Source organism: Zingiber officinale, chromosome 3A (assembly GCF_018446385.1).
Source record: "Zingiber officinale cultivar Zhangliang chromosome 3A, Zo_v1.1, whole genome shotgun sequence".
In the NCBI taxonomy this organism is placed as follows: Eukaryota; Viridiplantae; Streptophyta; class Magnoliopsida; order Zingiberales; family Zingiberaceae; genus Zingiber; species Zingiber officinale.
The window spans coordinates 47,658,093-47,683,751 of record NC_055990.1 but is presented as its reverse complement, the minus strand read 5'-3'; the positions used below and the strand labels follow the sequence as shown (position 1 = coordinate 47,683,751).

The 25,659-nt window shown below is 40.9% G+C and overlaps 1 long non-coding RNA gene across 2 annotated transcripts; it reads right to left on the bottom strand.

Annotated features, from left to right (window-relative positions):
- Positions 1–6,441: 6,441 nt before the first annotated feature.
- Positions 6,442–7,611, bottom strand: LOC122053717. Of its 2 annotated transcripts, none has more exons than XR_006132320.1 (3): positions 7,223–7,390; positions 6,836–7,093; positions 6,442–6,494 (listed from the first exon to the last, which is right to left on the bottom strand). It is a non-coding gene; the product is annotated as an uncharacterized LOC122053717 (long non-coding RNA). The 2 variants fall into 2 exon arrangements; XR_006132319.1 differs by adding an exon at positions 7,432–7,611 and having other exon boundaries at positions 6,450–7,093; positions 7,223–7,317.
- Between the last annotated feature and the right edge of the window lie 18,048 nt (positions 7,612–25,659).

The window sequence follows — 25,659 nt, the reverse complement described above, 5'->3', positions numbered from 1 at the left end:
TTACACCACATGACAACATCACTAGAGGGACCCTATCTCGGTCAGGAAAGGTTGGAAGCCCCACCCGTTCCAATCAATGCCAGAGTATTTTCTCTCACTAACGAAGAAGCTGCCGGTACCTCCACGGTAGTCACAGGTCAAATACCTACCCTTTAGCATTTAGCTACCGTCTTATTTGATACTGGTGTTACCCACTCTTTTGTGTCAATTTCTTTTGCCAAATTTAACAAGTACCCACTGTTAGGACCAAAAGTAGCTAGAGGGGGGGTGAATAGCTTGTCGCGTTCGCTCGGTGCGCTTCGTTGCTTGGCGTTGCTTGTTTCTTCTTGGATGTGCAGTAAAAACCCTAACCCTAACTTCTTCCTCTTGCAATAGATCCGCCTCTTGACTTGGAAAGCCTCCAAGAACCTTCAAGAACTGGCGATCACGTGCTTGTAGAGAGCTGTGGAGGAGCTGGAATGAATCTGAGAAGAGCTCGTAAAGAGATACCGAAGACCACGCTCGCCTGCGGCTTTAAACCCGACGCAACGGTCGGATCCCGATCGATTCGAATGTTCCGAATCGATCGGGGAGGCTTTGGATCGATCCACAGATCGATTCAAAGCGCCTCTGTGCTCAGGAAACGCGCCTGGATCGATCCACGAATCGATCCAGCACTTATCACGCGAAGCAGCATCGTCCCGATCGATCGGCTGATCGATCGGGACCTCTGGATCGATCCACGGATCGATCCAGAAGCTTTCTGTTCGATCCACTGATCGATCCACAGACTGGATTGATCCACGGATCGATCCAGCACTTGGTTTTTGCCCAAAACCAAGTCCCAAACCTCCCTAACCAACATCCGGTCAACCTTGACCTGTTGGTACATCATGCCTCGCATCTGGTCACTCCCTTGACCTGCTAGGACTCCCCACCAAGTGTCCGGTCAATCCCTTTGACCCACTTGGACTTTTACTCGTCGTGCCAAGTATCCGGTCACTCCATTGACCTACTTGGACTTCCACCAGATGTCTGGTCAACCTTGACCCATCTGGACTTCCTTCCTTGCCAAGTATCCAGTCAATCCTTTGACCTACTTGGACTTCCCAACACCAGATGTCCGATCATCCTTGATCCATCTGGATTTCCTTCCTTGCCAAGTATCCAGTCAATCCTTTGACCTACTTGGACTTCCCAACACCAGATGTCCGATCATCCTTGATCCATCTGGATTTCCTTCCTTGCCTGGCTTCACTCACCAGGACTTTCACCTAGCTTCACTCACTAGGGTTTTCCATCTGCCTAGCTTCACTCACTAGGACTTTCCATCTGCCTAGCTTCACTCACTAGGACTTTCACCTGGCTTCACTCACCAGGATTTCCTTCTGCCTAGCTTCACTCACTAGGACTTTCACCTGGCTTCACTCACCAGGATTTCCTTCTGCCTAGCTTCACTCACTAGGACTTTCCAGTCAAGTATCCAGTCAACCTTGACCTACTTGACTCTTCTTCAATCAATATCTTATTGTCAAACATCTAAACCCTAACCAAGACTCAGCTTGGTTAACCAGGTCACCCTTGACCTGAGGGATATTGCACCAACAATCTCCCCCTTTTTGATGTTTGACAATACCACAATAACACTTACAATCCCACATGTAAGTTAGGCTAATCCTATAGCCTCCTTCTTCATGCCACTAGGTAATGAACCCATAAATTAAGCTTTTCATTCTCCCCCTAAGAAGGCAAACTCCCTCTAGGTAATGAAAACCTAACTTACTTCCTTTCATTCTCCCCCTATTGGCACACATCAACCCCCTACTAATAAAACACATCAACCCGTCTTTGGACACACATCAACCTATGCTCCAATTTTGGGCACACTTCAACAAATCCATTTGTTGAAGACTCTCCCCCTGAAGAGTTGCTCATCGTGATCACAATTTCACTCATTGTGATCAACTCAATATTGAAGGTCCCATACCCTTCATTATCCTTAAACTTCTCCCTCAATGTTGATAAATACCCAACCTTGAGCATTTTCAACCACTTGAGTTGCCACTTGAAATGATGAGGATATCCACTCACCATTTATCCCCATTTCAAGTTTAAATGCTCAACCATGAGCATTTTCTTTAAAGAAGGTTAATCACCTTCCAAGGTTCATGAAAAATAATTTTCATGCCTTTAAAGAGTCCCTCACCCTAAAGACATGGTGGTAACTTCTGTCATTGCACCAACAATGACTTGGAATCCCTAAACCTTTAGGAAACCCAGATTTAGAAGTTTTGAGGTTCAAATGTTTAAAATTTGAAACAAACCTCAACCTAAACTTCAATGAAGTCTTCCTTAACCATTCCATCCTTGTTTTCAACACGAAAACACCCTTTTTATGTATACAAATGTATTTTAAGGGTTTGGAATGGTTACATAGACTAACCATGGTTCAAAGATGCTGAAGTCAGGCCTTCCCAGCCAAAATCAGCAACTTGGATCGATTGGAGTTGGGATCCAATCGATTGAACCAACCGAATCGATCCACTGATCGATTCAGTATGTGTGGATCGATCCACTGATCGATCCAGCGAGCTTCTGCTCGCGAGATTTACCTTCTGAATCGATCCACGGATCGATTCAGGAACTCCAATCGATCCATGGATCGATCGGAGTTCTGATAGTTGCTGAAATTCCATTTCAATCAACTTCAGAAACCCCTAGAAAATTCTACAGAAATCCAAAAATCATGAAATTTCGTGTAGACATTATTTAGGGCATACTTAATCATGGAAAAATAGCTTTCTATGAAAATACTTTATATTTTCAAAGATTGACACAAACTTGAAAACTTGCAAAAACTTTAGTGTTTTCTTCAAGTTTGTGTCTAACTATTCAATGGTGATTACTATCAAAAGATAGCCTTCACCAAAGTTTTCCAAAACATTTTAAAAACATTTTCAAAACCAATATCCCATCATGTTCCTTGGGCATAATGCACATGACTTGTACATTAGCTTTCCCAATGATGGGAAAACACATAACTATGTGTTTTGATGAACTTAAAACTCAAAAGAATGCACTAAATCAACATCTTGAGTTTTGTTCATCATCCTAACATCTCACTTGTATCTAATGTGCACTGAAACACATACAAGTCATCTTATAGGTCTTTGTGAGATGTAAGATTTTGGTTTTGCCCTATTCTAGGGATCATGCATATCTATCTAGGCATTTTGAGAGGTAGACATCCACAAACGATGTTACTTGTTGATTTACTTGTTAAACAAATGTCACTTGTTTATTCCACTTGTTGTAAACAGATGCCACTTGTTTAACTAATGCCATATGTCCTTAATTTTTAAGGAAATAAACATAATGCATGATAATGTTATGGCATACATCAAAATAAAATAGCTTTCAAAAGAAAGATTCCTATAACTACATGATGTATGTATGGCATGACATGGTATTTTTGTATTTTTCATGATAAGTCATGAATGCAAAATACAAATAAGATAAAATATGATGTCATGGCATATTATGAGCAAACAATCATGGCAAGGTTTAGCATAAATAAAATATACCTAGATTACCTATCTAAGTATCGTTAATCTTAGCTAATCCTAAAACTTAAACCCTAGATTGCCCAAAGTGCTTCAAGAGAGTGCCAAAACCTAAATGGGCATTTCTAATTCTCTTGATTAATTTATGCTAATTGAAATTAAGCTTATCCTCAAATGTTGGCATATTCCATTTTTCCACAAGAGTAGCACTTTAAAGTTAAGGCCCGGATTGCCTTAAATTTCCTAAGAACATACCAAAATCCCAACTTGGTAGCTCTTATGAATTTCCCAATATGTGCCTTTTAAGATTAAAATCAAATTTTCACCACTAGGCACATTTTACTCTTTCAAGGAGTAAATAATAGTTCCATTTCATTTTCAAAGGTTAACCAAACCTTGAAAATGCTCCTTGAGTGTCAATTTCCTCAAAGTTGGGTTAACTACCCTTCTAATTGGAGTTGACACTCTCTACCCATTTATGGGGTAGAGAAGATGCTCCTAGGAACCCAACACCTATTGGTGCTCCTTGGATGCTCTAGGTACTCACTAGGGATAACTTCCCTAAATACCTTCCTAGTGACCTTGTTGGGCTTCTTAGAAGCCTTGGTCACATTTTCTAGGTCAACCCTAGGGATAGCCTCCCTGACCTTGTTAGTGACTTTCTTAGACTTCTTAGAAGTCTTAGTCACTTTGGTTGCAAAAATACTCTTAGGGATGACTTCCCTAGTATTCTTGACTTGACCATTAAACCTAGGGTTTGTTCCATAACTATATGGAACCCTATGATAACTAGGCACATCCTTCTTAGCCTTTGGTTTGTATCCCAAACCTCTATGGCTATTTGATGGCTTTGACTTTCCTAGCCCTAGGTTTTGCTCATTTTGCCCTTTTAGGATATTTTCCATCCTTTTTAGGGTCTTTTCCATTTTATCAAGTCTTGATCTCAAGACTTGATTTTCTATCATTAAATCCTTAGAATTTGGTTTTTCATTAAGTCCATGAGTATTTTGGTTTCTCGGCTTGTATCTAAAATCCTTAGAGTTATTGCCTAGACTTTTACCTACATTCCTAACCCTAGGAGTGATAGTCTTAGCATGTAGGGCCACATGATTTTCCTTAATTTTACCATGCTCTCTATTTTTATGGTAAATAGCATTAAAATGATAAAAATTAGAGTTATCATGCTTTTTACCATAATGCAAGGGAATATGTCACGCCCCAGGTAGTCCCTGTCCGAAGAAATTTCGGCAGCATCTCCCCTGTACGGCAGACAATATGAAGCTCAGTATACATATATCTCTATACCTCGGCCACACACGGCCGGAATAATACAATACAAATAAGAAACAAACCACGCAGTTTATATCAACATTCCACACAGATATAATATATGATCAATCCACGCAGTTTAATAAAGAAAGACGATATAGAACCTCGAAGATATATGTAAACAGCCTACTCCACTACAACGAAGAAACAAATCCACGAAGTAATGGAAATACAACCACAGCGGAAAACAAAAGTAGCAAACCCGAATGTGCAATGTAAAGTCCACAATACCAACCCACAATACAAGTATATAAGATGCAAAAGCAAAATATAATCCGACAAAGGAAATCCTCGCGATAATGGGGCTAGCGACTGGAATCTCTCCTGACGGCCTCAACCTGAAAAATAGTAACAACGGGGTGAGTTCAAAGAACTCAGCAGGTAATCCAATAGATATGTACAACAACATATAACTACCAGTAATATCCTAAGGTACAGTCTCCTAAACCATAGGACCTACAGTACAGTCTCCTAACAATATAACAGGTATGCATAGCTGAATAAACTGTAATGAGTAACCAGAAGCATGTAATACAGTTTACAGCAAGAATAATAAGAAATGCATAACTGAAATAAACTGTACTCACCTGCGAGGCTTGGGCGAATGACTGTGGACATACACAGATAAAGATAGTCAGAACAAATACGCATGTATCCTGTATGCATGTCAATCATATGCAGTCACCCAAGTGCATCATCCAATATGCAACAATCACAATAAATGCAATCTGTGCATATGATGCGATATGACATGGTCACCCCTGACGCTAGTCAGCCGTCTCACACGCGATGGCGAGACCGAGTAGGTAGGGCTGTGACACCGTGCACTCTGTCGTCACTACCCCTGATGAGTGACCGAGTGGACGGGATGCTGTCGGAGTACACCTATCCTCCTACCTCAAACATAGTGAGGGAGCGTAACGCTCTCAACTCCCGGTACGCAATGACGGGGAGGGATCCCTGTCCGCTACCACGCTGCAGTCACACTACCCATGAGCGGACCAGCGGAGCGCTACAGAGCAACTGCCATACACACCCTGGGTGCTGTGCCACTACCCATGCAGTGGTCACGTTGTGTGCAGGCCCGTGTAGCCGGCCGACGAGCTCAACAATAATGGAGTCGTCAATCGCCCAGCATGCAATCATGCAGGATGGTGCATGATGCTACAGTATGTCATACCTGAACATAGCCTCCTCCATATATGCGGGTGCCCAAAAGGTAAACGCATATATATAACCATGATATAAACAGCATAAACTCAAAGATATCACATATAACAATGATGTAAGTATCATGAATCCAAGAGCATGTATCCCACATGTAAAGCAACTAATCCGGTAGAGTAGAGCACTATAGACATGCATCTCTATGAACATATATATACATGGCAAGAGGTAAATATCCAATCCTGAAGTAAGGCAACTAACGGATGAAGCATGTGATAGGTATCAACTAGCTAAGACCAGGGAAGAAATAAATCTACCACCTATCACTAGCAACTATATATAAACTATACATATCATAAGACAGTATCAAAAGATAAGTCAAAGGGTACCCGCCTCGAATAGAAGGTACAATCCGGTCCTAATCCAATATCGAGATGCTCGTCTCGAATCAGAGTCCTGTGTAAATACATTTACCTTTTATTTAGCTAGAATACTAACAAATAGCTAAATAAAGCTTAAGTAGAAATTTAGGAACAACCCTAAACCATATCCCACAACCTTTCTAACGGTTGACTAAGGATAGTTTCCTAATCCCTAATCGACCACTAGATTAGCAAATCAAACCTAAATCCATATAACCTAATTAATCTACACAACCTAATGATAATTAATTATCAATAGGTATCAAGATCATACCTAATCATCTAACACATAATCTATAACATGTTCCAACCACAATTCATTTCAAACCTAACCCTAAATCAACACTACACATGTATCAAAATCCCTACACATACCTCAATTCCCAGCTGAACTAGGTGCTGTATCAAGTACACTGAGGTATGGATGACTGCCGATCCAAACTGAGCTGGCTGGATGAGGTGTCTGCCGAAACCAAAAACACCACAGCAAGAACCAAAACAGATCTTCACCTTGCTGGATCAGAAAACTCACAGCAACCTCTGCTGGAGTTCTTTCCCAATTCACCCGAGACCTCAATCAGCAGCGACACAGAGGGAATCCAAGATCGCCTTCACAGAACAGGACCTCGCCTCCTGATCGGATCAAGAAGGGTTCAATCAATGGAGATCACGGATCACACAACACCAGAATAGAGCGCTAACCCATGAATCAACAAGAACCCAACCATGAATCAAGAGGAAAGAAGAGTTTCGATGGCTTACCTTTGAAGCCCTAATTGCTCTTCCACGCCGGCGATCGGGCGGCACGACTCAATCCAGTGATGTCGATCGGGGAAGAAAAGGATCGGCAGACTCGGCTGAGAAGAAAGAAATCGGAGATTGAAGGAAACCAGAGGAGGAGAGAATCGGAACCCTTATGCTCCGAGCTCCGATCTGTGCCGACGACGCCGAGAGAAGATCAGCGCTCTCACCTAGGGCTGGAGAAAATCACCCACGTCCGGATCTGCGCTAGCGACTGCTCCCCTGGGTCGAGATCGACGATCGCCGGAGCTGGACCCTTGCTCCCGTCGCCGTCGCTTGTCCGCGAGAGAGAACAGAGAAGGAAGGGAGGTTCGCGTCGGCAGAGAGGGGAAAGGTCGGGTCGGGATCGGCGATTTGGGGGAGGAAATAAAGGGAAAAGGATTTATATAATAAAAACATTTTCTCACTTAAATTGGTATCCCAAACAGGCTTTATCCGAACTTATCGATCTATCCCCTCAAAATCCTCCGTACAAGCTCCGAAAAATTTCCAGAAAATTTCTAAAAATTCCGGAAAAATTCTATAAGGCTATTTCTGAAATAACCCTATTTATTTAAATTTTCCGAGATCTCACATCCTCCCCTACTAATAAAAAATTTGGTCCCCAAATTTCGCTATAACCAACAGCAAACACTAGAATATAACCAAACGGTATAAATACTGAAAGGAACTCTAACCCACATACCTCAAGCAAAAAGATGAGGGTATCGAGCTCGGATCGTATCCTCGTGCTCCCATGTAGCCTCCTCGTCAGAATGATGCTGCCATCCGACTTTAACCAGTCGGACAGTCTTGTTCCGTAGCTGACGCTCTCTACCCGAAACCTCCTCGTAAGTAACATCAGGCTGAATAGGAACAGATACATCTGACAGAACATGTGCTGGATCGGATACGTATCTCCTCAGCATAGATACATGGAATACATCATGAATGCCAGCTAGAGATGGTGGTAGCGCCAGACGGTAAGCCACTGCTCCAATCCTCTCCAAGATCTGGAATGGTCCAATATATCGGGGGGCTAGCTTACCTCGGAGACCAAATCTCTTCACCCCTTTCGTGGGTGAAACTCTAAGAAATACATGATCACCAATGGAGAACTCCAGGGGTCTCCGTCTCTGATCAGCATAACTTTTCTGACGGTCCTGGGCCTCTGACATCCTCCGTCTGATAGTGCGAACCAGCTCCGCATCCTGCTGAGCTCTCTGAGGTCCTACCAACTGAGCCTCCCCAACCTCTTCCCAGAGGGTGGGTGTCCGACAAGGCCTACCATACAACGCCTCAAACGGTGCCATCTGGATAGCCGAATGATAGCTGTTGTTGTAGGCGAACTCCACTAATGGCAGGTGGTCCTCCCAACTGCCTCCGAAGTCCATGACACAAGACCTCAGCAAGTCCTCCAATGTCTGAATAGTCCGCTCTGACTGCCCATCTGTCTGCGGATGGAATGCCGTACTGAAACGAAGCTGTGTGCCCAAGGCCTGCTGCAGACTCTGCCAGAATCGGGACGTGAAACGCGGGTCTCTATCAGATATAATGCTCAACGGAACTCCATGCAATCTGATAATCTCTCGACAATATAACTCTGCTAATCGATCCAGAGAATCAGTCTTCCGGATCGCTATAAAATGTGCGGATTTGGTTAATCGGTCAACGATTACCCAAATCGCATCATGGCCTCGACGAGTCCTAGGCAAACCAACCACGAAATCCATAGTAATGTGCTCCCACTTCCACTCTGGAATAGGGATCCTCTGAAGTAAACCAGCAGGTCTCTGGTGCTCAGCCTTCACCTGCTGACAAACAAGACACCTAGCTACAAAATCTGCGATGTCTTTCTTCATGCCGTTCCACCAATAGGAACGTCTCAAATCGCGATACATACGAGTCCCACCTGGGTGGATAGCAAATCTAGAACGATGAGCCTCAAGTAACTCCTCCATGGCCGGGTGAGACCGAGGTACACATAATCGCCTCGAAAATAAATACTACCTCGATCTCGTAAACTCGGTCAGTAAGCTATCGCAATGAATCAGCGTAATCTTGATCTCCTGGGCCTCTCGAATCCTCATCCCGATCGACGATCGAGCAATCATGGTAACAAGAATACCTTGCTCTGTCCCTGCTCCTCAAGGCCCAACTCGGAGAATCCACAAATCAAGTCCGTGACCAAAACTCGGTGACAAGCTAAAGTCCTCTGGACTTCCGGCATCAGGAACCACATTAGCTTTACCCGGATGGTAGCTAATAGTACAATCATAATCCTTCAGGAACTCCATCCATCTCCTCTGTCGGAGATTGAGTTCCTTCTGGGTGAAAATATATTTGAGACTCTTATGATCAGTAAGAATCTCAAAAGTAATACCATAAAGATGATGTCGCCAAATCTTCAAAGCAAAGATAATAGCAGCTAGCTCTAAATCATGTATCGGGTAGTTCTTCTCATGCTTCTTCAACTGACGAGAAGCATAGGAGACTACCCTACCGTGCTGCATCAAAACAGCGCCCAAGCCCTGAAGAGATGCGTCTGTGTAAAGTATGAATCCGTCATCACCAGAAGGTAAAACCAGAACTGGTGCTGATACTAATCTCCGCTTCAGCTCCTGGAAGCTGGTCTCACAAGCCTCTGACCACGTGAACTTCACGCCTTTCCTAGTCAGACGTGTCAACGGCATAGCAATGCTGGAGAAACCCTCAACGAATCGTCGGTAATATCCAGCCAAGCCCAAGAAACTACGGATCTCCTGGACTGACTTCGGCTGCTCCCAGCTAGTGATAGCCTCGATCTTCTGAGGGTCCACAGAAATACCTCGGCTAGACACCACGTGTCCTAGAAAACCAACTGAGGGAAGCCAAAATGCACATTTGCTGAACTTCGCATACAGATGATGTCGTCGAAGAGTCTCCAAGACTATGCGAAGATGCTGCGCATGCTCCTCCTCGGAACGCGAATAGATCAATATATCATCGATAAACACAATAACAAACTGATCTAGGTACTCCAGAAAGATACGGTTCATCAGATCCATAAATACTGCTGGAGCATTGGTAAGCCCAAATGGCATTACCAAAAACTCGTAATGTCCGTATCTGGTGCGGAAAGCTGTCTTCTGAATATCAGAATCTCTAACTCTCAGCTGATGATATCCAGACCGCAGATCAATCTTAGAATACACTGATGTATCTCTGAGCTGATCAAATAAATCCTCAATCCGTGGCAAGGGGTACTTATTTCTGATAGTCACTGCATTCAGCTGCCTATAATCGATGCACAACCTCAGAGTACCATCCTTCTTCTTGACGAATAGTACTGGAGACCCCCACGGAGATACACTAGGACGAATAAACCCCCTATCCAATAACTCCTGGAGTTGGACCTTTAATTCGTCCAACTCTTTCGGTGCCATCCGATAAGGAGCTTTCGATGTTGGTGCAGTCCCTGGAATCAGCTCAATAGCAAACTCCACTTGCCTTCGGGGAGGCAAACCTGGTAACTCGTCTGGAAAAACGTCTGGATACTCTCGGACCACTGGAACGTCTGAGAGCTGAGGGCTACTGATGTCATCAGTAGTAATCAACGATAATAGAAATCCCTGACATCCATGTGATAGCAGTTTCTGCGCCTGTATCGCAGAAATGGTCAATATCCCATCGTCTCTGATGCCAGTGAAATCCCAAGAGGGTTGGTTCGGAGGTCGAAAAGTAACCACCCTCTTCTGGCAATCAACTGTGGCATGGTATGCAGACAACCAATCCATGCCAAGGATAATATCGAACTCGACCATTTCCAATACTAACAAATCTACCGTGAGTATAATGCTACCAAAATCTAACGGGCAACCTCTGACCTCCTGAGTGACATCCAAAGTATCACCAGATGGTAAGGAGACGGTCAGTCGTCGCGGTCTACAAGAAGGTAGTCTACCAATCTCTCTCATAAATGCACAAGATATAAAAGAATGTGAACTACCTGTATCAATTAGCATATCAGCAGAAAATGCATAAAGTAAAACCGTACCGCGGAAAACGGATCCATCGGCCCGCTGTGCGTCCTCTCTGGTGACCGCGTGTACTCGTCCAGCATCGGACGGTGGTAGAGGCGGTAGCACTGCCAAAGGCTGCTGCGTCGGAGTCTGAGCCTGCCACTGAGTCGGTACTGGATACTGAGTCAGAGCTGGGGCTATGGGCTGCAGTATGTACTGAACGGGTGGCTGAGGCTGTAACTGATACTGCGCCGATGGCTGAGTCAGATACTGAGGTCCAGAAATAGAACCCTGGGACTCCATCAGAACACTGGAATGCTCCTGGCCGTGCATGCCATATGCAGCTGTCGCAGGGGGAGCTGTCCTCGGCTGACGGTGTGAAGATTGGGCTTTCGGCCCGCCTCGCGGAGTCCCGGACTGACCAAACTGTCCTCCCGGGGCAGAGATCCCAGATGCTGTATGCTGAGCCTTCAGCGAACAATCTCGGCTCAAGTGCCCAGGCAGCTTGCAATAATAGCAAACTGACAGTCCCAAGGCGCACGCCGCTTCTGCTGAGCAGAGCGGGAACGTCCTGATCGTCCTGACTTCTGGCGTCGGCCAGATGACCCAGAAGTGCTCTGACCCGTCTGAGTGCGACTGCTCTGCTGCTGTCCAGTAGTCTGTGGCTGCTGAATCTGTCCCGCAGTCCGATCAGTCTGCTTCCTCTTCTTGTCTGCGTTCACTCTCTGATGAGTAGACTCAATCATGAGAGCTCTATCCAGTGTCTCGGTGTATGATGAACAACCAAAACCAGACATCTTCAGCTGAAGATGCCCGTCCAGTCCCTGGACAAACTGAAGCATACGAGATCTGTCATCGGCAACTAACTCAGGACAGAATCTGGCCAGCCGATTAAATTCAGCATTATACTCCATCACTGAGCGGTTATTCTGCCGCAGACTAAGAAAATCCTGTCGAAGAGTCATCTGATATGCTCGGGGAAAATACTGACTCTCGAATGCCTCCCTAAATCTCGTCCAAGTAATATGCTGGTCGCCTATGATAGAGCGCTGCGTGTCCCACCAGATCTCTGCTCCATCTCGTAGGTGGTAAGCAGCTAGCTCGGCCTTCTCCCACTCGGAGCAGGCCATATAAAAGAATGTCCGCTCTATAGTCTCAATCCAGGACTGAGCTATGCTCGGATCAGTCTCCCCGTGGAATAATGTGAATCGACTCTTCATCGACTCTGCTAAAGCTGGGATCCGTGCTCGTGCCGCAACTAGGTCAGTAGGAATCGCTGCGGAACTAGGTAGAACCACTGGAGCTGGTCCTATGGGTGGTACTGAGGGATAGGCCGGAAGAGGTACCACTGGTGCTGTCGGTACCGGATAAGGAGTAACCGGTACTGCTGGTGAGGGTGCCGGGTGTGCAGTAACCGGCGCAGGTATCTGGGGTGCCAAGTACGTAGTAGCAGGCGCGGCTAGAGGGACTGCCGGGTATACTGCGGGTACTACTGCTGGGGGAGGTGCGGAATATGCCGACGGTGGTACCACTGGTGGTACAGTCGAGGTAGGTACCTCGGAAGTCGGAGCTATCGGGGTCTGATAAGCACCCGTACCCACAATGACCTGAGGAGTCTGCCCCTGACGGACAGGCTCAACCCTACCAGACCTCTCTGAAGACTCTGTCTCAGGAGAATCTAACGGCCTCTTACGTGGCCGCCCACGTCTCGGTGCCTGTACACGTGTAGGTGGCATATCTGTAAAGAAAATGTTACCCAGATATCACTACAAGTATAAGAACTGAAAAATTTCCTAAATTACCTATTTGCCGTCTGGAGATATCCTGTCGCTGCATAGCCCCCAAATAGATCCAATAAAACCTCGTCAAAATACCTCGGAATTCCGAAACGATAAAATCAACGGAGATCCGTACAATCCGAAAATATCGAGGAATGCTCACGAAAGTATCGTAAATCCGAAACCCGACAAGTAGGTATCACAAAACTTTGGTTTGATACCAAAAATTGGTATCAGATAAACCTCGAAAATCTAAAACGAAGAGCAAGTATCGTGAGCCTGGCTCTGATACCAAATAAATTGTCACGCCCCAGGTAGTCCCTGTCCGAAGAAATTTCGGCAGCATCTCCCCTGTACGGCGGACAATATGAAGCTCAGTATACATATATCTCTATACCTCGGCCACACACGGCCGGAATAATACAATACAAATAAGAAACAAACCACGCAGTTTATATCAACATTCCACACAGATATAATATATGATCAATCCACGCAGTTTAATAAAGAAAGACGATATAGAACCTCGAAGATATATGTAAACAGCCTACTCCACTACAACGAAGAAACAAATCCACGAAGTAATGGAAATACAACCACAGCGGAAAACAAAAGTAGCAAACCCAAATGTGCAATGTAAAGTCCACAATACCAACCCACAATACAAGTATATAAGATGCAAAAGCAAAATATAATCCGACAAAGGAAATCCTCGCGATAATGGGGCTAGCGACTGGAATCTCTCCTGACGGCCTCAACCCGAAAAATAGTAACGGGGTGAGTTCAACATATAACTACCAGTAATAATCCTATGGTACAGTATCCTAACAGTATAACCTATGATACAGTCTCCTAACAATATAACATGTATGCATAGTGAATAAACTGTAGTAACTAATAATAAGCATGTAATACAGTTTACTACAAGAATAATAAGAAATGCATAACTGAAATAAACTGTACTCACTGCGAGGCTTGGGCGAATGACCGTGGACATACACGATAAAGATAGTCGAACAAATACGCATGTATCCTGTATGCATGTCAATCATATGCAGTCACCCAAGTGCATCATCCAATATGCAACAATCACAATAAATGCAATCTGTGCATATGATGCGATATGACATGGTCACCCCTGACGCTAGTCAGCCGTCTCACACGCGATGGCGAGACCGAGTAGGTAGGGCTGTGACACCGTGCACTCTGTCGTCACTACCCCTGATGAGTGACCGAGTGGACGGGATGCTGTCGGAGTACACCTATCCTCCTACCTCAAACATAGTGAGGGAGCGTAACGCTCTCAACTCCCGGTACGCAATGACGGGGAGGGATCCCTGTCCGCTACCACGCTGCAGTCACACTACCCATGAGCGGACCAGCGGAGCGCTACAGAGCAACTGCCATACACACCCTGGGTGCTGTGCCACTACCCATGCAGTGGTCACGTTGTGTGCAGGCCCGTGTAGCCGGCCGACGAGCTCAACAATAATGGAGTCGTCAATCGCCCAGCATGCAATCATGCAGGATGGTGCATGATGCTACAGTATGTCATACCTGAACATAGCCTCCTCCATATATGCGGGTGCCCAAAAGGTAAACGCATATATATAACCATGATATAAACAGCATAAACTCAAAGATATCACATATAACAATGATGTAAGTATCATGAATCCAAGAGCATGTATCCCACATGTAAAGCAACTAATCCGGTAGAGTAGAGCACTATAGACATGCATCTCTATGAACATATATATACATGGCAAGAGGTAAATATCCAATCCTGAAGTAAGGCAACTAACAGATGAAGCATGTGATAGGTATCAACTAGCTAAGACCAGGGAAGAAATAAATCTACCACCTATCACTAGCAACTATATATAAACTATACATATCATAAGACAGTATCAAAAGATAAGTCAAAGGGTACCCGCCTCGAATAGAAGGTACAATCCGGTCCTAATCCAATATCGAGATGCTCATCTCGAATCAGAGTCCTGTGTAAATACATTTACCTTTTATTTAGCTAGAATACTAACAAATAGCTAAATAAAGCTTAAGTAGAAATTTAGGAACAACCCTAAACCATATCCCACAACCTTTCTAACGGTTGACTAAGGATAGTTTCCTAATCCCTAATCGACCACTAGATTAGCAAATCAAACCTAAATCCATATAACCTAATTAATCTACACAACCTAATGATAATTAATTATCAATAGGTATCAAGATCATACCTAATCATCTAACACATAATCTATAACATGTTCCAACCACAATTCATTTCAAACCTAACCCTAAATCAACACTACACATGTATCAAAATCCCTACACATACCTCAATTCCCAGCTGAACTAGGTGCTGTATCAAGTACACTGAGGTATGGATGACTGCCGATCCAAACTGAGCTGGCTGGATGAGGTGTCTGCCGAAACCAAAAACACCACAGCAAGAACCAAAACAGATCTTCACCTTGCTGGATCAGAAAACTCACAGCAACCTCTGCTGGAGTTCTTTCCCAATTCACCCGAGACCTCAATCAGCAGCGACACAGAGGGAATCCAAGATCGCCTTCACAGAACAGGACCTCGCCTCCTGATCGGATCAAGAAGGGTTCAATCAATGGAGATCACGGATCACACAACACCAGAATAGAGCGCTAACCCATGAATCAACAAGAACCCAACCATGAATCAAGAGGAAAGAAGAGTTTCGATGGCTTACCTTTGAAGCCCTAATTGCTCTTCCACGCCGGCGATCGGGCGGCACGACTCAATCCAGTGATGTCGATCAGGGAAGAAAAGGATCGGCAGACTCGGCTGAGAAGAAAGAAATCGGAGATTGAAGGAAACCAGAGGAGGAGAGAATCGGAACCCTTATGCTCCGAGCTCCGATCTGCGCCGACGACGCCGAGAGAAGATCAGCGCTCTCACCTAGGGCTGGAGAAAATCACCCACGTCCGGATCTGCGCTAGCGACTGCTCCCCTGGGTCGAGATCGACGATCGCCGGAGCTGGACCCTTGCTCCCGTCGCCGTCGCTTGTCCGCGAGAGAGAACAGACCCAGGGGAAATGTTTGGGAACAGACCCGATCAGATCAGGTCACACTTGGGCTCAAATCAAGGGCTAATCAAGTCGATCAAGCCTTGGAGCTATTTGGACTGTTCATCTTCAATCAAGTAGATCTGAGCCATCCGTCGAAGATCCGACTCATCCAACCTAATGAGGGATAGATCTGAGCCATAGATGAGGATCCAAAGGTTTTGATCCAGATCTGAAGACATCACAGCCGTTGATCAAGCCAGAAACGACCTGGACCGCCCGATCAGTTTTGAGGAGATTTAAATAGCGAGTGAGAAGCTACAGTACCGGTGGACTCGGCGTTTTCGCGACTACAATGCCTTTGTCTTCCTTCTTTCGCGACGCCGAGCTTCCCATTCTAGAATTTCAGATCCGAGAGCATAATTCTTCACCGACGGCGAGTTCCAAGCTTTGGCGTTCACCTTCCGAGATCGAAGAGTGGCAAAGGGAGGTTTCTTAGCCGCGTCTTGGATTCTGTTTCATTGTCGCGATCCGGTTGAGGGAGTTCTTCTTAATTAGTGATCTTCACATCCACTGGAGCTTTGAGCGAGGTTTCTCGGAGTTTTTGAACCATTTCCGATCTGTATTCCACAAAGAAGCTAAGTAGATCTGATCAATTTAGTTAGCTTCATAATTTTTAGAATCCAAGCTTTGTTTTTCGGCTGATGAGGTTTCCAGTTGTTGGGTGTTCAAGGGGAGGTTTCCAAGGGCTGTGAGCATCTGCTGGAAATAGTTGTGAGCTTGTACATTATTGTCGGGTGTTTAAGGGGAGGTTTCCAAGAGCATCTCTGTTTTGGCAGAGAGGAGAATATTGATTCAGGGATTTGAGTTGTGGAATGTCTTAGGGTTTAGATTTCTTTGTTTTAACCTTGAATTGTTCATGTTCATGCTCAGATCTTCAGATCTGATATTTTCTTTAAGCAATTCTATTTCTGATTTACTGCTTTGCAAACCACCATTTCTGATTTCTAATTGTAATTTTGCTTACCTTTGAACTTCCGCAATTCTAACCAGAATTTAACTGATAACTTAGTTTAAAACCTAATTCTAGTTTTAATTCAATGTTTCAGTTCACAAGTTAGAGATAGTTTCAATTCAAAAATTTAGAGAACATTTGTTCAATGCTTGGAATTGTTGAGAATGTGAATTGAATTTAGATGTCGAATGTATCACGTGATGTTTTTCATTGTTTATCTATGTATCACTTTGTTGAGTGAGAGTGAGAGCTGAAGATTTGTTTGAGTTTGATTGGGGAGGTTGATTGTTATTGAGAATAGGATGCTAGTTCAGTTTCTAGAAGTGTAATGAGCTTTTGAGTTTCATAATTACTGTGATTGTGAATTTATGAGATAATAATGGATCTATTTGATTTAATGATGCTTTGGGAGCTAAACTTAATAGATGCTAATCTGATGAAATGGAAAAGAATCAAGTTAGATGAGAACAACATTTCTTTGATGCTATTCTTGACTTAGTTGAAGTTAGATTTTGATTGGAACCAATTTTAGAATTCACACATTTTGCTAGTAACTCTTGGAAAAAATACGACTTGGGACTCGTTGCTACAACGCCTGTATTAATTTTAATGAGTTTCAATTTTAATTAATTTGATGTGTCACGTGACATGAAAATGGCTAATACCATTAATCATAAGTAAAACTTCATATGTGTCAAGGGGGTTGACTCAAATTAAAAGAACACAAAGTTTGAAGGTGAGTTTTCAAAATATTTTTAAAAAATTCTCAAGAACATCTCCCCTGACGTCAACACTCCCCCTGAAGTTAACACTCCCCTTGAAGTCAACACTCCCCTTGAAGTCAACACTGGGTTTGGGTACCTAAATGTTCTAGAGGACTTAGGGTTAGCAATATTTTCCAACATAATTATCTATATACTTGGTAAAATTGGTCATTTATTAAACAACTAGTCTAAAAGATAATTAATTTTAGATTTAGGTGTATTAAAATAATTTGCTATTGATTTAATACTTATTTGTATAAAATAGCCTAAATTTTGTATTAATTGATTGAGTTAATTTAATGACAATTTTAGTTATAATATTTATTTCATTTTTTGTTTTAAATTTAATTTAAGTAGGATTAATTAAGTTTGTAGTCAGTATTAATTCGAAGTTGAATAAATAAGTAGATTAATTAATCTGTTAATTTGTTTAAATAAGATTAGGAATTAAGTAAATTAAAGAAGTTGTTAATTTCAAGTTGTTAAATTACATTTAAGTAACATAGTCTTAGAATTAATTTTAATTTAACTTTAAGTTTGAGTATAGTTTAAGTTTACCATAATTAAAATTTAATTTTAAAGTTTTAATTTTAATTTTAAGATAATTTTTAAGTTAAATTAATTTTTAAGATAATTTTTAAGTTAAATTAATTTTTACGTTAAAATCATTTTTAAGTTAACATAATTTTTAAAATAATTTTTGATTTAATTTTTAAAAGGTTTTTTTCAAAGAATTTATAAATAATTTTTAAATAATTTTTTAAACAATTTTAAAATAAATTTTAAAAGATTTTAAATAAATTTAAAAGAATTTTTTAAAATAATTTCTAAAAGATTTTTAAAATATTTTTAAAAGAATTTTTAACAAATTTTTAAAATTATTTTTAAATAATTTCTAAAATGATTTTTAAATAATTTCTAAAATAATTTTTAAAGAATTTTTAAAATGATTTTTTAAAGAAGTTTTTAAAGTAATTTTTAAAGAAGTTTTAAAAGAATTTTTAAAATTATTTTTAAAGAATTTTTAAAATGATTTTTAAAGAATTTTTAAAATGATTTTTAAAGAAGTTTTTAAAAGAATTTTTAAAATGATTTTTAAATTAAGTTTTTAAAATAATTTTTTAAAGAATTTTTAAAATGATTTTTTAAAGAAGTTTTTTTAAATGATTTTTAAAGAAGTTTTTAAAATAATTTTTTAAAGAATTTTTAAAATGATTTTAAAAATAAGATTTTTAAAGGAATTTTTAAAATATTTTTTAAAGAATTTTTAAAATGATTTTTAAATAATTTTTTAAAAATTTTTAAAATGTTTTTGAAAAAAGTTTTCAAAGTAATTTTAAAAAAAAAAATTAAACTGATTTTTAAAAAATTTTAAAATGATTTTTAAAAGAATTTTTAAAATGATTTTTTAAAGAAGTTTTTTAAATGATTTTTAAAGAATTTTTAAAATGATTTTTAAAACAATTTTTAAAAGGATTTTTAAAAGAAGTTTTTAAAATAATTTTTAAGTAATTTTTAAAATGATTTTTAAAGAATTTTTAAAATGATTTTTAAAGAATTTTTAAAATGATTTTTAAAGAATTTTAAAATAATTTTTAAAGAATTTTAAAATAATTTTTAAAAAATTTTAAAATGATTTTTAAAAGAATTTTTTAAATAATTTTTTTATGAATTTTTAAAATGATTTAAAAAGAATTTTTAGAATGATTTTTAAAAGAATTTTTAAAATGATTTTTAAAATAATTTTTAAAATGATTTTTAAGAGAAGGTTTTAAAGAATTATTTTTTTAAAACTAATTTTAAAAATGATTTTTAAAGATTTTTTTTTAAAGATTTAAAGATAATTTTTTAAGAATTTTTTAAATTTTAATTTTAATATAATTCAATTTAAATTTAATTTAATTTAATTTTAAATCCTTAGTCATCTCATCTAATCTAAATTTTCAATCCGGGAATCCTATAATTTTGTGGGATGAGTTAGATTCAATTTTTAGGGTTTGGTTTAACTTTGTGTGAGATTTTGGTTTCGCTTTGGGCTCAACAAATAGGTATTTTTTGAATAAACTTCTAGGTTATGGTGAGTCACTTGGACATCATTAGAGTAACCATACCTTCGAGGTTTTCCAAATAGTCCTATCCACTGAACTTAATACAAAACCTTGGTCTAACTAGTTAGGATCCGTAAGGGATAGCTTCAGTTAGTTCCACTTAGCCAAATGCACCAGGTCGAAGCCATATCTTCCTAGACATGCATAGACTAAGCTTCCCTAACCTACTATCATCCAAAACTTCACCAGTACCGAAGGTCAAGTTAAACTTTGTCCCTTTTTATTCTAATCATAATTACCCTGCTGGGTAGGTTACTTTTGGTTACCCTGTTGGGTAGATTATTTTTGAAGATGTCAACTAGTTTGGAGCCTCCCCTAAATTATTGGTTTTCTTTTTATATTTTTATTTAATTTGCAATTTAAATTTAAGTTTTTAATTTTGAATTAATTAGATGAGTCAAATTGTCCTTCTTTAAAGAAGTGTATTTAAAGTTTAAATTTTATTCAATTTTAATTTTATTAAGTTAATTGAATTATCTTTCTTTAATAGCTTATTTTTAAAGTTTAAGTTTTTATTAATTTTTAAATTTGAATTAATTAAATTATTTGAATTATATTTCTTTAAAGGTTTATCTTTTTACTTTTTATTAACTGTTAATTTTGAATTTTCTAGATTATCTTTATTTAATATGTTATCTTTAACATTTACTTTTGATTTTATAAGTGTTTGATTTTATCCTTGTATTTTATTCACCTTTATAAGTTGGTATGATTAGTGGAATTTATTAAATAAGTCTTATCTTTAAAATTTAATTTTTTATTAATTAAATTATCTTGGTTTTGGATAGCATTTTCTAAACTGATTTTATCTAGATTATTAAATACTTTATTAAAGTATTTATTAGTCTTATCCATTTTCTCATTTTTAATTTTTAAATTCGAATTTATTTTAATGTTTAACTTTATGTCTAAATGTTGACTTAATTTTAAATTTTTTGAATTAACTAAATTATTTGAATTGATTTGGTCATTGTTCTGTTTGACCAAGTCAAGGTTGATGTCAAATTGATCAGAGTCTTGAATGACTTGATCAGCATCTAGATTATTTTGTGATATTTAATTTAAATCATATAGATCTAGATTATCATGCACCATACTTGGGATAATTTCATACTTATCTGAATCATCATGCAGATTATTTAACCTACTACTGATAGGGGTATTTTCATAAACTATACTAGCCTTAAGCGCATCCCCTAATTCAGTAGGCTTTTCCATTGGATCTGACTCGAGTCTGGATTCGATTTCGACTTGATCGTCTAACTCCAATGGCTCCTCGTGAAGTTTGGTCAGGTAGGTCCAAAACTTGTGGGCATCCTTGACCTTCCCTATCCTGCAAGTAACTTCGTTAGGTAATAAATTTGAAACTAGCTTTATTCTAAGGTTTGTGTTGGTCTTCTCAGTGCCATGCCACCATCGAGGTCGTTAATAAGTATAAAGGTTTCCATCTGCATCCTCCACAGATTGAATTCATGTCTCTCGTACATCTCATATGGAGGTGGTTCGTGGATGCTCCATCCTTCTAGAAGAGACATTGGTCTTGCACACAAGGAAACAAACAAAAAAAATCCCAAGACTTGGTCTTGGATTAGCAGTGCTGGAGAAACAATATAATATTTCACTAATTAAAAAAATAATAAAATATTAACAAAATATTAATAAAATATTAATAAAAAATATTATTTCAAATTTTGGTAAATGTGATATTTTATTAATATTAACCAACGGTGAAAAAAATGAAAATGAATTTTTCAAAAATATTTTTAGAGGGAAAAAATGAAAAGTGTATCTAATCTTTCTTTAAGAACAAACGATGTCTAATCTTTCTTTAAAAAAACCCTCCTTTGGCTGATTGGTGGTTGCACCAAATCAAAGCGGTACTTACTCTGATACCACTTGTTAGATCGAGAATTCGCTAAAGGGGGGGTTGAATAGCGATTTAAAATTTTAAGTGAGTAAATACGCAACGGAAAAAGTGAAAAGAGATAGCAACGCTAACACAAGTATTTTTTACTTAGTTCAGAGCCTTTAGTGACTCCTACTCCAAGGCCCGCACTCGTTGAGTGCTTTCGTTGGGTAATTCACTAGCAATTCAAAAAGTATTACAATAGTAAAGTACAAAACTGCTTTTAAGAAATTAATACCAACAATAAGAAAAGGAAAATAGCAGCACTTTGTCGGAGAGGCGTCGCAAGAGCATGGGAGAGCAGATCGTTCATTGTTCTTTTGCTTCACCCTTCAGTCTCCTTATATAGGAGGTTTAGGGCACCCGAATCCCTTCGGGGCACCCTGAATGTGACGTAGCCAAGACAACCAGGGTGCTTCACATGGCGATGCTCTTTTGGGGATAAAACTTGCCTCCGGGTGCCCGGATCCCTTCTGGGCGCCCGAACCCTTGTTTTATACAATTTCCTTCCTTCAAGAAAGCATTAGTTTGAGGCAAGTATAAATCATATCCAGCAAAACAGGATGTTAGCACAATTTATAGATAAGCAGAATAGTAATTAGATTTCATCTCCTCGAAACCGGAATCTAGTCACAATCTCAACTTAGATATCCGAAATGGATCTAAGTAGGATCGACGCCTAATGTTCCCTTCCCAGGAGCGCATCCTCATAGTCACTCCCCTCTAGTGACTTATCTTCACTTACCTGCCAAACGTCCGGTCAGCCCTTCGACCCGTCTGGACTTCGTGTCAGCTACCTGGTCAACCCGTCAACCTAGCCGAGCTTCCCTGAAACACTGAGTTAGCACAATATTAACAGAATTCAAGTATAACCTAGGGTTACCTCCTAGGGTTGCCTATCTTCACTCATTAGGACTTTCATTGTCTGGCTTCACTTATCAGGACTTCCTCCACCTAGCTTCACTTACTAGGGCCTGGCTTCACTCACCAGGACTTCCTCCACCTAACTTCACTCACCGGGACTTCCACCACTTAGCTTCACTCACTAGGGTCCGGCTTCACTCACCAGGGTCTGGCTTCACTCACCGGGGCTTCCACCACCTAGCTTCACTTACTAGGGCCCGGCTTCACTCACTAGGACTTCCACCACCTAACTTCACTCACTAGGGCCCGGCTTCACTCACAGGGACTTCCACTTTGCTTAAACTTTGGTTAGGACTTACCTTTGCTAGTCATCTAGTCCTAACTAGACTTCTCTCTCCCAAACATCAAGTCCTGTTTGGGTCAACCCTTGGTTATATTGTCAAAGATCGAAACCCTAGTGATCGATTACACCAACAACATTTAGCGTCGTAATCTTGCTTGAGTCTTTTAATGTCCCTGCACATCTGGTTTCATGTAATTCAAAAGTAGAAAAAGTTCCTCTAGGGTACTTATCTCTAGGTCCTTTGAGATGTAGTAGGCGTCGATTATTGAGGTCCAATCTGCAGTTCTGGGAAAAGCATTGAGTCCGTAGCGTATCGTGTCCCGGTTGGTTACCGTTTCTCTGAGGTTTTCGAGTCCGATGATTAGTTCTTTTACCTTTGCGTGTAGATCGGCTACCTTCTCACCTTTTTCCAGACGGATATTTGTCAATTTGTTCCGAAGTATATCTCTTCTTGCAAGTTTGGCTTCGGATGTGCCTTCGTGGAGTTCTAGGAATTTTTCCCAGAGTTCTTTGGCCGACGAGTAGCTTCCGATGAGATTGACTTCTTGAGGCGGCAGCATGCTCAGCAAGTGATATTTCGCCCGATTATTTGCTACAGAATCGTTTTGTTCTTTCTTCGTCCAAAGACTTTCTTCTTTTTCCTCTCCATTTTGATTCGTAGGAGCTACAAAACCATATTTTATTATTAAACGAATTTCAAAGTCCATTTTCAGAAATACCTCCATATAACGTTTCCAGTGTGCGAAGTCTCCCTCGAATTTTGGCGGAATGATGCTTGGTATGACCATTGGTTACTTTGCTTCGGTTGGCGGTTAGTCCTTCTGTAGCGTCCTCGCTCTGATACCACTTGTTGGTCCATTTGGAGGCCGGCAAGAGGGGAGAGATGAATTTCCCTGCACAAAAAAAAAAGACAAACACAACCCTTCTCAAACTTTTTAAAGAAACAATTGCATAAATTATAAAAGCAATAAATTAAAAAGAAGAGGCAAAGGAGTTTACTTGGTTACAACCAAGGAGGTTGTTAATCCAAGGAATTAAACACACACTAAAGATCTCCTTCAAATGGAGAAGCCTCTTACAGCATTCAAGCACAGAAAAATAAGAAGCTAAACTAACAATCAAAGCATACAAGTGTTGTAATCAGAATTGCTTGTCTTGTTGAGCTTCTTGGACCAAGGCTATATTTATAGCCTTGGTCGAGGTGCCCGGAAAGGTTTCAAGTGCCTGGGAGGGGATAAAACTTTATCCCTTCTCGCACAGATCGCGTTTGACCGTGATCTGGATAACATCCAGGTCCGAGCGCCCGGAAGGGTTCCGGACCCTCTGCTCCGGTTCAGCTCACCTCGGTCCGGGTTTTCCACTCCGATTCCACTTGCTTGGGTGATCTCGGCCATCCGGAATAGGGCTCACCCGAACCCAAGTTCCGACCTTCTCCTCAAGCATCCTTCCTCCCCAATTTCTCGTCCCTCGAATGTCACGTACATTTTGTTGAATCGTAGACGTTCGATAGAGGGAGGGTGAATATTGATTATGAAAATTTCGATAAGAGTAAGTGCAGCGGAAAAGAAAGTGCAATGCTAACACAGAACCTTTTTACTTGGTTCGGAGCCTGTGTCAACTCCTACTCCAAGGCCCGTACTCGATGAGTACTTTCATTGGGCAATCACTAGCAATTTGAATATTTAATTACAGAGTTTAAGTACAGAAAAGCTAGAACAAGAAATACCGACAATTATGAAATAAGAAACGAACAAACAGGGCTTTGTCGGAGCTTTGCAGCGTCGCAGAAGCATAGGAGAGCGAGTTCTTCAATTCAGAGTTGTTGTTGATGTTCTACCTCTGCCCCTTCTTTTATATGAAGCTCGGGGTGCCCCGAATCTCTTCCGGGCGCCCTGGTGGGACATGGCAGGTCCAACCAGTAAGCTCCACGTGGCGACGACGCGTTTGGATAAAGGTTGCCTCCCGGGCGCCCGGATCCCTTCCGAGCACCCAGACCTCCTTTCTCCAGAAGACTTCTTCTCCTGTAAGACAAGGTTAGTCCGAGGCAAATATATAATTTATAACCTGCAAAACAGAGTGTTAGTTCAGTTTATAGTTTGACAAAAATAGTATGACTTAGATTTCGTCTTTCCGAGACCGAAATCTAGTCACGATCTCGACTTAGATATCCGAAATGGATCTAAGCAGGATCGACGCCTAATGTTCCCTTCCCGGGAACGCATCCTCACAGTTCCTCCCTTCCAGTGACTTACCTTTACTCACCTACCAGATGTCCGGTCAGCCCTTCGACCCGTCTGGACTTCTCGCCAGCTATCCGGTCAGCCCGTCGACCTAGATGGACTTCTCTCCAGCTATCCGATCAGCCCGTCGACCTAGCTGGACTTCTCGCCAAGCGTCTGGTCAGCCCGTTGACCTGCTTGGACTTCGTGCCAGACATCCGGTCAGCCCGCCAACCTGTCTGGACTTATCCTGCACACTCGGTCAGAGTGTTAGATCACGACAAACCTAACTTAACCTGATTTGTCATTCATCAAAACCTGAGATGGACCATTAGTGCTAACCGCACCAACACATTCTTCTCATCCACTGGTGTACT